This window comes from Adiantum capillus-veneris, chromosome 9 (assembly GCF_014529385.1).
Source record: "Adiantum capillus-veneris isolate H3 chromosome 9, ASM1452938v2, whole genome shotgun sequence".
NCBI classification, from domain to species: Eukaryota; Viridiplantae; Streptophyta; class Polypodiopsida; order Polypodiales; family Pteridaceae; genus Adiantum; species Adiantum capillus-veneris.
Window position 1 is genome coordinate 92,432,840 of NC_140939.1, and position 16,008 is coordinate 92,448,847.

General features: G+C 42.9%; 1 pseudogene; it reads left to right on the plus strand.

Moving 5' to 3' along the window:
* The first annotated feature begins 11,148 nt into the window (after nt 1-11,148).
* On the plus strand, nt 11,149-12,416 carry LOC147450809 (putative carboxylesterase 13; annotated as a pseudogene).
* Nucleotides 12,417-16,008: the final 3,592 nt, after the last annotated feature.

Here is a 16,008-nt window from a genome sequence, read left to right on the forward strand (position 1 = left end):
TCTTTAAGTTTTTTCACTTCATCTTCTGATCCAGCAGCCTCCATCAGTTGTCCCATACAACTGACAATGGTATTCCAAGAAGACTGTATGCGGACTTAACCTATGTCTTTAAATGTGGTTGGATCAGAATCAGTAGGCTCATATATTGTCACGGAGCCATGTAGGGTAAAGTTGTATAATCAGCTTTGCGTAGCAGAAGATGCCCTTTCAATTGTTTAGTTTGCATTTGCTGCAACTTGTCCTGTTTTACCAGTTTGCAGAATGTTTTCAGTATTTGGAGTAGGAACTCCACCTGGCAGAGTCAAGGAAGCTGGACCTTTCCCCTTGTCCATTTGGCTCTTGCCTTTGTCCCCTGGCTGGTCTGCTATCTTCTCAAAAGTGGCTGGCTTGGCCTGATCTTTTCCAGAACCAGTAGCAATTGCACTTTGTGCTACTGACTGGCTAGGTGCAGTCTTCTGAGCAGATTGCTGCTCTGTCTGGCTCCCTACTGTCTGGCTCCCTACAGCTTTCTCAGTATTCACTGTCTTGACCTGACTTTCTATCTGTTTCAAAAACTCACTGCTCTTTGTGAGTGTAGTCTTTGGCTTCTTTGAACTGCCAGCCTGTTTTGCAGTTGCTTTCCTTTTCAGGTCTGTTGAAGTAGTATGACTGTCCGTTTCTTCGTCGTCTGAGGACAGCTCAATGTTCTTAGGCTCAGAAATTGGCTTCTCACTTCAAGCCTTCTTTACCTGCTCATTAACATCTGCAGCAGCAGTAGCCCAATACAGGAACTGCCAAACATACCAAGCTTTGAAAACATTTTGAGATTTTAGCTTGGCAGTTTGCTAGAGTACATTGTGCGAGAGAATTTGACAAAGGTTAATAGGAACCTGTGGATCCAATATCTTGGCCAACAGCATAGCAAAAAGTTTTTCGGATACATACGCTGGGTTGTTTTTAAGGCTTACTGCTTTGGCTACAAACCTGTAAGCAGTGGAAGCTTCCATTCCTGCTACTACTGGAACTCCTTGACCACTTGCCTTGCGCTTACGTTTAGCCGTTTCATCCTCCTTCAGAGCTATACTTATCTGTTGTGCAGTTGCCACAGATGGTTTGGGCTCGTTGGGCATTCTGAATGCAAAAGCTATGGTTTCTGGTGTCATCGACACCTTTCTACCATTTACCATGGCACTGCCATCTTCAACGTCGAAAGAGTCAAGAACTTGCTTGATGATATCTGCATCAAAAGAAATTCTTGTAGCTTGCAACACAACTCGGAGATCCCATAGTTGTAGCAGAGTCATTGCTTGGTCAGTGAATACATAATGCTGGATTTTATTGTACTGTATAATGGGAAGGATTGCCTTTGCAGAAACAACTATGTCTTGGGTTTCATTAAGAGACTCCTGCATCTTCTCTGAGCGTTTCCTTCTACCCATACATTGTGAAGACGATGACGATGAAACAGGCGAAGGAGAAGATGACTGACTTGTCGTGTCAAAGCCGTTTCCTGGTGTCGCTGGCAAGGCTAGCTTACAATCAACTGTCTCTTCAGAGGTCGAGGTTTGCGGCTGTAGCGAAGAAACCTCGGAGCTTGGCGATGGCGAATGGTTAACAGGAGGAAAGCTTCGCGCATGGGATTTATAAGGAAAAATGCTAACTCTCCTGACTGTTATACGTGTTCGCGCCATAAAAGCTCCACCACTCGCCGTTCCTAGACCTGTGTGCGTCGCTGCTATCGTGGAAGACATGCATTGGACAAGACTGCAACCCATCCTTGAAATAATTACTACTGGCGTGCCATCTGACCGTTGGGCGCTTAAAAATTGGAAAGTGTGCCTCCACTGATATTGGACTGATTTCCAGTTTGGCTCGACCATACTGGTACTGATTCTGAGGTCAGCCTGATCTGGTTCTTCTGGTACTGGTTCTGAAATTGGAACTGGTTGCATATGAAAAAGTCCAAAAATGTCTGATTCTGGTATCTCTTGATCAACAAGTTCCAGTTCCTTAGTACCTTGTTCTTGCCCAGTTTCTCTGGCCTCTGAATAATAAAGCTTGATCTTTGTCCCATTATATACTTCTGGCAACAATAATCCAGATAAATCTTTCAGTCTGACTGTGCCATTGGAGAAGACCCAGTCTACCTCAAATGGTCTTGCCCAGGCAATCTTCAGGTTTGGCTTCTTTGGACCCAGTTTAGACTGATATAGAAGCACTAAGTCTCCTTTTTGAAATTCTCAAACTCTAATTCGGAGATCATGCCAGTGCTTCCTTCGTTGTTGAACAATTTCTTGTTCCAACATAGCCCGTTGCTTGAGTTCATATAATTGCATCAGTTCATCTAGCCGTTTTTTAAGATTATGGTTGAAGTCTAAGCCATACTTCACAGCCATTCTCAGACTTGGGATTACAAACTCCATAGGAACCACAGCTTCAGTGCCATACACCATTCTGAATGGTGTCATTCCAGTAGTTACTTTATAAGCTGTCCTATAAGCCCATAGAGCAGTCTGAAGTTTCAAATCCCACTGGTCTGGTTTCTTTTGCACCACTTCTGAATATCCGTCCGTACTTCTTGAAAGAAAATCAGCTCCACAATGGTTTCGGCTAGGCTTATGGAAAATTCTGAATTCAAATTCCATTAGGAACATCATCCATCTTATCAGCCTGCCTTGAATAATGACTTTATTAATAAAAAACAGAAGAGCTTGATGGTCCACATAAAAATGAAATAACTTTCCCAACAGGTAGTGCCTAAACTTTGTAGCGCTGAAAACCATTCCAAGGGCTTCTCTCTCAGTAGTTGTATAGCCTTGTTCAGCCTGACTGAATCTGCGGCGACTGGCAAAATAAACCGGATAATCAATTCTTCCGTCTGGCTGATGAGCTAATATTGCGCCCATTGCCAATCCCGAAGCATCAACATGTACGTGGAAAATAATATCCCAGTTTGGCTGCCTAAGGACTGGTTTACTAGTAATGGCTTTTTTCAGATTCTGGAAGCTCTCCTCGCATTCAACAGTCCAATTGAACTTACTAGTCTTCTTTGTAAGCTCATATAGTGGTACTGCTTGAGAAGCAAACTTATGTACAAATCTTCTATAGAAATTCACATAACCCAAGAAAGAGCTCAACTCTGAAGTAGTTTTGGGTGCTTTAGCTTGCTAAACACACTGAATTTTGTCATTGGCCATCTCTATTCCATTGCGAGAAACCACATGTCCCAGTAGCTATCCCTTCCAGATTAGAAAAACAGATTTGAATGGATTCAAACAAATCCGCTTCTCCTGACAGCGTTTGAAAACCATTTCTAAGAATAGGAGGTGTTGTTCCTCATCTGAATAGAGAGTGAAGTCATCCATGAAAATGGGGAGGAACCGATGAAGGAATTCATTAAACATCTCCATCATACACCGCTGAAAGGTAGCTGGTGCATTGCACAGGCCAAAAGACATCACCAGATACATGAAAGCTCCCCACTCTGTGATGAAAGTGGTCTTGGATCTATCTTCAGGAGCGATCTTTAACTGGTTGTAGCCGCTATAACCATCCATGAAGCTATACATTTCATATCCTGCTATCTCATCAAGCAACATATCAGTAAAAGGCAAGGGAAATGGATCCTTAATAGTTTGGGCGTTTAGTTTCCTATAGTCAACACAAACTCTCAATTTTCCATTCTTCTTGGGAACGACGACTATGGGAAATAGCCAATCATTGCTTGCCACTTCTGTGATGAACCCAGCCTTGAGAAGATTATCAATCTCCTCCTTGACCTTCTTCTCATAGTTGGGGTTCATCCGGTATCTTTGCAATCGTACTGGCCTAGCATCCGGTTTCAGTGTTATTCGGTGTTGACATACTTCAGGATCTACTCCCTTCAGATCTGTATGTTCCCAGGCAAACACATCTTTATAGCTTTGGAACATTTTCCGTGCCTTTTCCTTCATTGCCGGATTGAGGTGCTTGTTGACCTTGATCATTCTAGGATTATCCTCTGATCCTAGGTTCCACTCTTGCACTTCCTGGTCGTCTGGAGCAACCAGTTTGACCCGCCTCCTTTTCGTCTAGTCGATTCTTTAGCGTAATCCCAGGATGGTCCATTCATTTTTGAATCAGTATTCTGATCCACTGGGTACTCTTCAGAACATACTAGTTCCTCTACTATACCAGTATCCGTTGGTTCCACCATCCTTCCAGTTAGCTGGACTGTTCTTTCCCCTGTATTGACTTCAGTAAACTGATCGGGGAATTGTCTCTTCTGCTTGTCAGCCTGCGCTTTGTTCAACAAGACTGCATTCAAGTCAATTTTTGCCAAAGGGAATATGTTTATAGCCGCTAGCATTCGCTCGATCTTCTTGGCTCTGTACTTCTGACATAACTCCTTTGGCCTCAGTTCCTTTTTCCAGCTCCTGGTATTGTTGTTTTGGATTTGGATTCTGCCGTTGGCCCCTTCTATGGTCAATGTTTGGTTTGCATAGTCATGAACAACATGTGCTGTTCTCAACCATGGGCGCCCTAGTAGCATCCCATATGCTCCTTGCACATCCAGGACTAAGAAACTGGTTTTGAATTTCTCTCTCCCAACTCTTATCTGCATATTTTCAATCATACCCGTCGCCTGTACGACTCTATGATCTGCCATTCGTACTTTGAATGGTGCTGGTTTCATATTGGTGATACCCATTCTTTGCTGAAGATGGGCTCCCATTATGTTGACTCCTGCCCCTCCATCCAGGATAACACTTGAGAGAGGTTCCCACTGCTTCCTGAACTTGTAGTCTACCTGAAATAAGTGGAACTTCATCATCTCGGACGGTCGTCAGGTCCACTGTTCTGGCCTCTGTCTCAGTTTTCCTGCGCTGTCTGATAAAGTTGGCCACCTCAGGCAAGGTTTTCTTATATCCTCCAGCTCTACACTTAGCTTCTGAATTCTATCACAAATTTTCACATGAATTTCTTCTCTCTCTTGGTCAGACTGATTGTCAGAGCTTGAAGAACTGGTATCTTCACACTGCCCTTCTTCTTTTGCAGTGCTTCCACTCTTTCCATCCACTCCCCGTTCATCAGCTAGTCCATGTACCACAGCCAACATGGTCTCAGTTATGGCTGGTACTGACTCATCTTTATCAGTCGATTGGGCTGGTATCCTCTGAATGACTCTAGCTTCAGAACTTTCTGGCTGCTCTGGCAGCTTCTTGGCTAAATCCTCCGTGATTTTAGCCGCTAGTTCCCGCTGCTCTTGCCACTCATCTACCACCTTCTCTTTACCTTTGGCCTTCCAAACTTCTCTTTGTTGAGCCCACTTGCTGCTGTTAGGATTGACTGGTGCTTCTAAAGCGTCTGGAATTTCTTCAATGAATACCCCCTTGATCCTAGTAACTACCCTGTCTGGGACTGGCTCTGGTGCCTTAGCCTCAGTAGTAGTCATTGCAGGTGCATCTGGGCATTGGGCTGCAGAATGACCATACTTCCCACAAGTATAGCAATTCATGCTCCTGTTCTGGAAGTTGCCTCTTCCTCTGCCTCTGCCCATTCCTGGTTGGAATCGGCCACGTCCCTAACCAGTACCACTGGTACCTGGTCTCTCCTCTTGAGCTACTTTGACTGGTTCTACCTTCACTGGTTCAGTGTAGGCAACCATTGACAGATCTTTGCCTTTCTTAAAGTGGTGAATTTTGATGCCACAATTATTCCATAGGTGACCAAAAGCCTTGCAGTAGGTACATTGTGGACATTCAGTGGAGATATGGTCCTTGGATTTGCATCTTGAACACCAAGTCTCCATCTTTTGAACTGGCTCTATTGTGTGGCTAATTTCGACAATTTGCCTAGCCATTTCTTCAATTTTCTTGGTCCAGGATCCCTTCTTTGATTTCTCCTTTGCTCGTTCATTAGAGTTGCTCTCGGAGCTACTGGACATCTCACTGGAATCAGAACTTTCAGTAGTAGCAGAGCTACTGCTACTTGTCCTTCGCTTCTTGTGGATCTTTTCCTTCTTAGCCTGCTGTTCGAGCTTTAATGCCCTTTGGACCAGATCATTGAATTTCTTGGTAGGGGTTGGTACCTCTTGTTCCCTAAGCTTTTTGATTCTGAACCCATTCAGGAACCATGCCCTCAACCTCTTCTCAGATGGCGGTTCCTGTAACTACCCGGTTAGCTCCTTGATCTTTTCCACATAACTGTGGACTGACAAATTTCTCTGTTTGATCTTATCTAATTCACAGAGAATATCTTCGTCCCCTCTATTGTTGGAATATTCCAACCTGAAGGCTTTGAAAAATTTGTTATATGATCTGAGCTGGCAGGCAGGGTAATGGTAATACCATTTCCTCGCTGCCTCCTTCAAGGTTTGTGGAAAATATTCTACCCAATCATCTTCATCAATATTTATTAGTTCAGTATACTGCTCGAAAGCTTGTATGTGAACGTCTGGATCATCCTTCTTCCCTCCCTTGAATATTGGAAAATAAATCTTTAGGGAAGCTGTGAAATCATTCCGATTACTACTGATCCTGCCACTTCTCTTCTTGGATTGAGAATGACGCTTGGGAGTCTTCTTGCAATTGTCAGTGTCATCATCCCAATTAATCTCTGTCTCTGTCTCAGTGCAGTGTCTTCTTTGGTTTGTCTGCTAGAAGTACGGTGACTTTCTTTACCTCCCTTGGTATCCTTATCTCGCTGCCGGGACCGAGAACTCTTGGAACTCTTTGCCTTCCGTGCTCCCCGTTCTGCCCGTCTGCGTCGAGAATAACTGGAGTGTTGTGAGTCCTGCGCCTCATCAGCCTGACTATGCTCCTCCTGAGCCTCAGTGTCAGTCATCTTCTCTTGCTTGGGGTCAGACTCTCTTCTTTACTCCTCATGAATGGGCTCAACACGAATGGTGGATTTTCAGCCACGACTGGATTTTGGTGCCATTGCTGAAAACTTCGAACTGGGAGAAGAGTCTTTCAGTCAACGAGCTTTAGCTCGAGCCACCGTGATCCGCCAAAATGGAATTGGAGCTGATCTCTTGAGACAACTAATTCCAGTTGTTAGAAGATTTCAGCTCCTAGTGTAGGAAGATTTCAGACATTTGACTGGACAGGAATCAGAAACTAGACTGGAATTTGGATACTGAAATAAGAATCAGACTTATGTACTGGAAATAAGGTTCAGATTCAGATTCAGATTCAGAAGACTGGACGAGAAGTAAGTATAACTGGAATATATGCCATGATTGGAATTACATATCAAGATTACAACGAATATGATTTACATAGAGAAAGTATAGCCGACAATACTGCCAATGATTCTCAAGTACAAGTACAGCCAAGGCGCTAACCCAAATGATAACAATTGCCAACCCGATTACAATGTAATGGGTCCTATTTATACACTTCGGGTTTACTGTAGTAATTACCATAGTAACTACTAAGTAATTCACTGCTCATCTCCTAAGAAGACGTTCCCACACAGTGAACTATCCTGCCGTCTACATTGTCATTCATGGGTTTGCTTAAGAATTATCCTTAAGGAGGAAAGGCACTAAAATAGTATACTTGCCAATGCAAGGGGAGTGGCTATTGTACTTGCTAATAGAATGGGAGTTTGTTAGTATTGGGTTGGGTTTTTTTTGTGTGTTGAGGGGGCGGGGGGGGGGGGGGGGGGGGGGCAAAGTAAGGGGGCTATTAAAGAAGAGGAGCGAGCAAGAGGCCACACAATTACCATTATTTCTTCTTGATTGACACTATTAGGCATCAAGTAGATCAACTCCGTCATCCATTTGCTCCTATGATTCGACTTCATGTTTATCAAGCTAATAGGAACACATTCAATTTTGTATTCTGGCTACAATGCATTTATTTGCAATGTTAAGATTGTCATCTGCTTAAATGATTCTAGGTATTAGTGAGAGAGCTAGTGTGATGTTGCTCCTTGCTTCAGCTTATAGTTATCGATTCGATTTCTCTCGAGCGTCGCACAAGATTGCTTGAATCCGAAAGTTTGTGCTTCTAAAAGGAGTGTTACCTTTTTTAATATAGGCCATATTTTCTCCATAACAAAAAATCTACAATTACAAACTTTGGAAAAACAAGTAAAAGAATCACGGTGGCTTTCTAAAACAATTAGAACGTGATAAAATCATTAAGTGAGTTTAAGTAGAATTAGTGTTCAAGAAAGGATTGCCTCAGCTTAGCCTTGAGTCAGTTGAAAATGGAGACTAGCTTGCAAACCATGGTAAAGGGAATACAAATTGGTGAAATATGTGAGAAAATAGTTCGAAGATCAAATTTTAAATTTATTGTAGTTTTTCTGGTTTGCTTCTTTATGAGGAGGAAACACAGCCGACGGTCACTTAATAAAAAAGACTTTCCTGAATATTTACTAGAATTAAGTTGTAGGATGTAAGAAAAGTCAAGCCATGTGAGACTGTGAAATGAAATGTGGAATTAAAAAAATTCATTAATATATATGTGTGTGTGTATCCGTAGGATTTACTAGACTTATATAAGTGAAGTTTCAATTTAACATTCTAAAACAATAGAATACAAGAAAAGTCAAGACATGTAAGATATGAAATGAAAGTGAAATAAAAAGATCCATATACTATTTTAAAATTGAAATAACATTTAATGTAAGTCTCAATCATAGCATTGAAAACATTGAAAGTATGCTAGCCCAACTCAACTCTAAGGCTTCTTTTAGAAAGCAAAAATTACTCATGCTTAGGTGCATCTATCTAGGAGGCCTCCCCATTTTATCACTTGCTGCCTTTTAAGTTTGATTTGATATTGAAGGAGAACTTCCATTCCAACTCAAACTCCCTTTTCTTTTTCCAGTGCCTAAGGGATCTCTTTAGATTCCATCTAATGAAGAAGTTGGTACTACTTAAAAGTAGCTGTAGCTATTCCGTCTATTCACTCTCCATTAATTAATTTGCTACCAAGATTCCTTCACAACCTTAACTTTTAAAAGTAGGTACTTAGTTGGAGGCGATTCACACGCTCTGTTTTGTCTGTCTGTCTCCCCCTCCCCTCTTCCCGTCCTACCTCGTGATCTTGCGAGCTAATCTATAGCACAGAAAGAGAGACACAATACCATCGTGCTCCCTCGTGTTAGCCCTGTCTTCCCTAAGATTCCCCTCATCTTCTTGTCTCTATCATGGCATCCGAAGCCATTCTCTGTTGTACTAAGCGTGAGACTAAGTCGTTCATCAGCCCAAGCTACCCACATCAGAGATACGGTTGTCTCTTTTATCATGGCCACTGCCAGCTGCTCTGGCGAACCCTCTAGCAGGGCCCTGCCCACCCTCTTTGTCTCATACACCTTGGCCACTGCCAGTTGCTCTATCGCACCCTCCAACAATGCCTCGTCCATTCACCCTGCATGCTTTGGGCCTTGGCTTTTCTGCTTCGAGAAACCCCACAACAGAGCGAGCATCGCATTTCAGCTGGATTGGCAAGAGAGAAACAACCTGCAAAGCTGCACTCGCGCGCACGTGCGCGCGCGTGCACACACACACACACACACACAGATAGATACATAGATGCCATGCATAATCTCGGCATCTGCTCGTCGATCATGTGCATGTTGCGTTGAGAGAGAGGGCAATAATCATCACCCCTTGCGACCTCGTTGTCTCCACCATCTGCAGTATACATACCCATCATGTCCCAATTTCCTTTTCTTTTTGCATTTCTTTAAACTTTTCACTCCTTCAAGCCCCAAGGCATCACCGAAGATACCCCTTAAAACAAATGGAAAAAAGATTGTATCCATCCCCCCTCCCCACTCTCTCTCTCTCTCTCTCTCTCTCTCTCTCTCGCGACGTGGCACTCCTCCCCTTTTCCCCCTCAAAGGCTTGGAAGGATCTCATGAGAGTCTCCCTAATAAACCCCTTTTGCAAAATTGGGGACGCCTATTTGACTTTACATTGCTAGAGAAAACTCAAAAGTCTTTTCATTTTTTGCCATCTTAGTACTTGCCTTTCACTTTTGAATTTCAATTAAATGTTAAGTTCCACTGTATATATATAGAGTAGATCTACTATCTACTAATCTACTAACATAATATGACCGAAGGGGGAGTCCTTTACACGTGTTGCAATCTACGACTTGAAAACTAAAGTCCAAAACAAAAACAAACCCCTTTGCAAAGGGGAGATAGAGAGAGGCCGCCCCCTTCCGCTGGCTGTACTAGTCTTAGGTCCTTGTCACACAAATCCGGCGGACAAGTGTGAGCTGGCTCCTTTTGGGCGGCTACTTTTTTCACGCCTCAAGGCATTTTCGCTCGTCACAGTCACACAGGGCGGTATCCAAGCAAGCGATCTGCAGCGAGTTCAACCAATAGCTTGCGTTTTTCTTCAGACGGGCGAGGGAAGGGCGGCTTGGGGGGGTCGCCCACTAGCAAGAGGAAAATGGCCATGACCTGGCTGCTAGCACAGATGTTGCTTCTGTGTCCACCGGATGCGTGTGACAAGCAAGGCAAGAAGCGCCGATTGTGATTCGCCCACGTCAGCACTAAGCTTGTCCATCCGGATGCGTCTGACATAGGCCTTATATACATTTTTGCTTGCAGTTTCGCCCAGATAGCGAAACTTTGTTTGCAAAAAGTAGCGCACGAGGTGTTGGTGACTTCCTCGCCTCTTAAAGAGGTGCGCACATGGAGCTCATCTTGAACTGCAGTTGCAAGAGAGAACTATGTGGCAAGAATCTTCATCCCGCTGCGGCAAACCCGTCAAAGTAGGGCTTGGGACGTAGTTAGCCGCTGTGGCCCACCAATCTCGCAAAAAGCGAAGGGGAGGGAGAGCCTTAGCACTAAAGGGCACGGGAAATTTTTGAAGCTCAAGCGGTGGGATCCACGACAGCAAAGTCAAGACATGGCGATCGAGACGTGCGCAACCGTAAGATACCGAGGTAAACTAGGACACGGAAAGGTAAACTCGGACAAGCAAGGGGGATTGTCCGAGTTTATTTATCATTATTTGGTTTGCCCGAATGTCAACTTTTCCGTCGCGGGTGTAGCGGTTAGAGCATTGGCTTCTCATGGTGGTGGTGCGGGTTCGAGTCTTTGAGCTTACAATTTGCGCCTATTTTTTTCCGCTTTTTTTCCGCCATCCATCCGCCTCGAGATTCCCCCTTTGGACCCCACCGCGGATCCATCTCTTTTCTCCCGTGCCCTTTAGTGTTGAGGGAGGGAGAGCCTATTCGATGGAGATGAGTAGATTGTGTGCGCGAAGAGGGCTTGGCGGCAGCGTGCTAAATTTTCGGCTGCAGAGAATTCCTTGGTGGTAAATCTTCATGTGCGCACCCTTTGAGCTATGCATATGGCCGACGCAGGCAAGGAGGTGGAGGTTGATATGTCCCCCTTCCTCTGCGTCTACAAGGACGGGTCTGTATGCAGGAATGAGATCCAACCCTTGCTTCCACCATCTCCACAGCCTGGTGCAGATGGCGTAGCTTCAAAAGACATCACTCTCAACGAAGGGCTGGGGCTGTGGGCTCGCCTCTTCCTCCCCTCTTACCCCCCTCCTTCTCAGAAGCCAAAGCTTTCCATTGTTCTGTACTTCCATGGCGGTGGCTTTGTGTTCGGAAGCCCTGCCTGGTCGAATTTCCATTTCTTCTGCTCAGAGATGGCTAAACGATCCAGCTCCATTTGCATCTCCGCAAGCTACCGCCTGGCCCCCGATCATCGCGTCCCTACCTCCATGGATGATGGTTTCTCTGCTCTTCAATGGCTCCATTCTCAAGCTCTCCTTCAAGGTGAGGGTAAACATGAGCTCATGGATCCATGGCTTGTAAATGCAGATTTTTCCAAATGCTTCATTGCTGGAGAGAGTGCAGGAGGTGCTCTTGCACATCATGTCACGACGAGGGCCTTCAACAAGCCCTTGTCATCTGCATCATGGGAACCTATGTGCATCAGAGGGATGATTCTCATACTCCCAGGGTTTATGAAGAGCACTAGGACGCAAGAGGAGCTTGACTGCTATCAAGATGATTTAATGAATTGGGCGCTTGCAGATTCATGTCTTACCCTTGTACTTCCTGTGGGATCAAGTAAGGATAACCCTTACTTCAACCCCCTCCCTGCTATCACCTGCCGGGATTCTGTTTTTGTACTGCCTAAAGCACTTGTGACGCTGGCCGACAACGATGCGCTTCATTTGTGGGGCTTTAGTATGTGCGTGCTCTAAAGGATGCTGGTTGTCATGTTGATATGGTTATGGCACATGGAGTAGGTCATGTGTTTTTCATTGCTCAACCTGATTCAGAGCAAGCTCAGGTTATGATGCAAAGAATAACCGAATCATCGCTGAGGAGGACAAGCCTCTGTGAAGCATGAAAAACTGTGGTTTGTAGGACCCCCTTTGTATTTTGATATTACCTTGTACTTGTTGCTCCAATTTCAGGAAAAGCTCTAATGCAAGGAAGCTGTATCAGGTTATCCTTTGCCTCGATTGCAAGGTTAACATGCTTCTCAAAATTCGTGGCAAGCATGAGAAGCTTTCATGTTTATGCTGTGGAGAATCAAAACTTTTATGGGTATGAAGAAAGGTGTTTCTGCTTTTTCCTTATTTGTGCATCCCCTAACATGTATGTCTCGCATAAGAGACGGGGTGATTTGAGGGGGTCTAAGGTTCAGATCAGGTGTCGGAGATCGGGGATGATCTCGGCCGTTGGATCACCATGCCCTACCTTGTCTCGAATAAGAGATGGAGTGATTGAGGGGGATGTAAGGTTCAGATCAAGCGTCGCAGATCGATGGTGATCGCTGCTGTTGGATCACCCCTTAGTTCCGTGATTTGATCTAACAGAATTTCGCCTCGTTAAGGGTGGGTTCAGACGAGCCCGCCGGTAGGAACACTTGTTTTCGCTTCCTCGCCTTGAAGCTTCACACAAGATGGGAGGCACAAAACTTGTACTGAAAGCACAAGTTTTTTTGGGGGGGGGGGGGGGGGCTCGCCCAATTTTACGTGGGTCCGAAAATGAAGTTTCCTTTTGCTGGCCAATCATCTAACAACATGGTGGATCCTCCCACCTGCACCTCTCGCCCCGTCTGAACCTAGCCTAAGAGAAATGTTTCTGAACGGTTTAAGCAAGAAGTGTTTTGTTCTCTACAGAATTTGCTCTTTTAGAGAGAATCATTCTTGGTATGCAAGAAGTAATTCTTTGGAAACTCGTCCGGAGTATATCGAACTTCCTATAAAACATATTCCATGGCCCTCTTACTATGGCAACGTGCACTTAGAATGTGATGAGACACGGGTGCTAATTAGATTGACAAACATAAAATTGACAAAGTACGTAGAATAGATAGGACAAAATAGAGAATCTATATTGATGTATGCTGATTATAGAAGGAGCTTAGCTCCTATCATAACCTCTCGATCATGTTCGAGCTATCTCACTATCAATCGTGTCTCATTCCCGGTCCCAATCCCAATCTCACACAATCGTAATCACAATCACGATCCTACTCTCAATCACAATCATGATCATGCAGCCTCTTTTGATGATAAAGGCCATTCCCGAGAATAGCTAGCCAAAAAAGTAGCTATTTTTGTAGTCAAGTCCAATCTTTAGTCAAGCAAGGCGAAAACTAGGGTTGAAAGGAGTCCTCTTGCACACAATCATAAAACGACACCAATAATATCCAATACATGCGAATCTAAAAAAATAACAAGTCTTTTCAACGGCTCGTACCTCCTAATCGGCTTCAAATATGTTTGGGATTGCTTCATATGAAGTTGTTCGCCTTGTCACGCTCTCTGATGATCATGTGACGCAAAAGGTCACATCCTGCTCAGATTCTCCAAAAATCAATCTTCAAGTTCATAATTGCTCCCAAAACAATGTGAAACATGTATTTTTTTACTTTTTCCTTAATCTATGAGCTTCAATGAGCATCAAAACGATGGAATCTGGAAATACTCAAGGAAATGAGTTGCATTTTTTACACACAACTTTTCCAAAATCTCGTTTTAACACCTTCAAAAGTGGCTCCCAGAGCGTGTCTCGTACCAAAATTTGGAACTGAAGAAAAACAATTAGCATGAACTCCTAAATTGTTGGCAAACTTTAAAACAACCAAAAACTCTTTCATATAGAAGTTATCTAAAAATAAATAAAAGTAATCTATTACATTCTCTCCTTATCAAAATTAACTATGTTCTCAAAGTTGAAAAGACGAGTATTTAACATGCAATACATCTAAATCAACACAGGAGGTATCTTCTGCAGGATACATATCCCACTTAAGCAAAACTTCAACAAAACTTTTACTTTTAAGTTGTCTAACTCTCTGATTTAGAATGGTTTCTAGTTTTATCTTCAATGGCCCATCATCACGAAAATTATAATTATCCTGGAAAGCATGTTGAGGATTAGACACATACTTCTTCAACAAACTTACGTGAAAAATTGGATGTACTTTAACAAGCGTAAGTAGTCCAAGTTTATAAGCAAGTGATCCGACTCTCTTCAAAACTTAAAAAAGACCAGTGAATTTCAGAGACAATCACCTATCCTTATCAAGAATCATATTAGTGCGCTTAAGAATGACCTTAAAGAAAACCAAACTTCATAAATCAAAGGACAATGGTCTCCTATGCTTATCATAATACAACTTCTGTTTTCTAGGTTTTCTTGATGTTCCAAGGTTTAGGTCCATTCTCTTAAGAATTTTCTTAGAGACTTCTACCTTGTTCTCAGGTTGTGGAAAGTTATAACCATGCATTGCTTCAAAAGGTGCCACTTGAATAGATGCATTCAAAGAACTGTTATAAGCAAAGTCAACTCAAGACAAGTAGTCTACGCAATTGCTCTCCCTCTTAGTCACATGTATTCTAAGTATGTCCTCCAGTACTCGACTTACCCGTTCCGTTTTCCCATCCATTTAAGGATGAAAAGTAGTCTTCATTCTTAATTCTATTCCCATGGCTTGAAATGTAACCTTCCAAAAGTTAGAGGTGAATTAGTGTCACGGTCAGACATGCAATAGAAAATATTCTTAACAAACAATTTAACAACATGTAAAGCAATATCACTCTTCTTCTTTAAAAAGAAATGTGCCATTTTCATCAATCTATCACCACAATAAAAATAGTGTCCAAATTTTCTTTAGTTATAGGTAATGCAGTGACGAAGTCCATTGATATAGATGCTCACTTTTTACCAGGGACATTTAGGAGCTATAACTCACTAAGTAAGCATGTTTGCTCAACCTTCACCTGTTGACATTGTAGTATTCACGCACATACAACAAGATATCAGCTCGCGTACTTGGTAAAACAATGAGCTCTTCACTTTAGTATATGTTTTATTAAAACCATGATGTCCTGCACATGGAGTATTGTGACTTTCTCACACAGGTTCAATGAAATCAATTAAAATCTCTTGATCAATAACATTCTCATCCTTATGTAAGCATTTACGTAAATGACTTACATGAAATACTGGGATGAATACGAGAGTGCAAAGGTAATGAGAATTTGTAGGCCATATCACCAAATCGCTTGAGTATCTTAAAATGTCCACAATACCTTGGAGATAATTTAGGTGTTGGCACAGTCTTCAGACTTTCTAAAGCTCTAGCATACACAAAAATACCTCTTTCCCTTCTGTGAAGGTAACTTGTCCACGTTTCTCATCAATATACTTTTTATAATGATCCTATGCTTGTCAAACATTTTGACGAGCCAGTCTCAATATTTCCATGTGATCTTGGAGAAAATCACTGAAGCTTTTTGGTTGCCAATCCTACTATAACTGGTGACCTAAGTTGAAAATCATACATAAGCATGAAAGGGCTAAAATCAATCGTCATATGCTTAGCACTATTATAAGAAAACTCGTAAATAGGAAGATAATCTTCTCAATCCAACTGCTTCTTTCTAACGTATGCTCATAGCCTATCCTCTAGCACCTGGTTGAAACGTTCAATTATATCATCCATTTTAAGATGATGTGAAAACTGATGTTCAGTTGTGTAACCAATTGTATAAACATAGCCCTCTAAAAACAATTATTAAACTTGGGATCA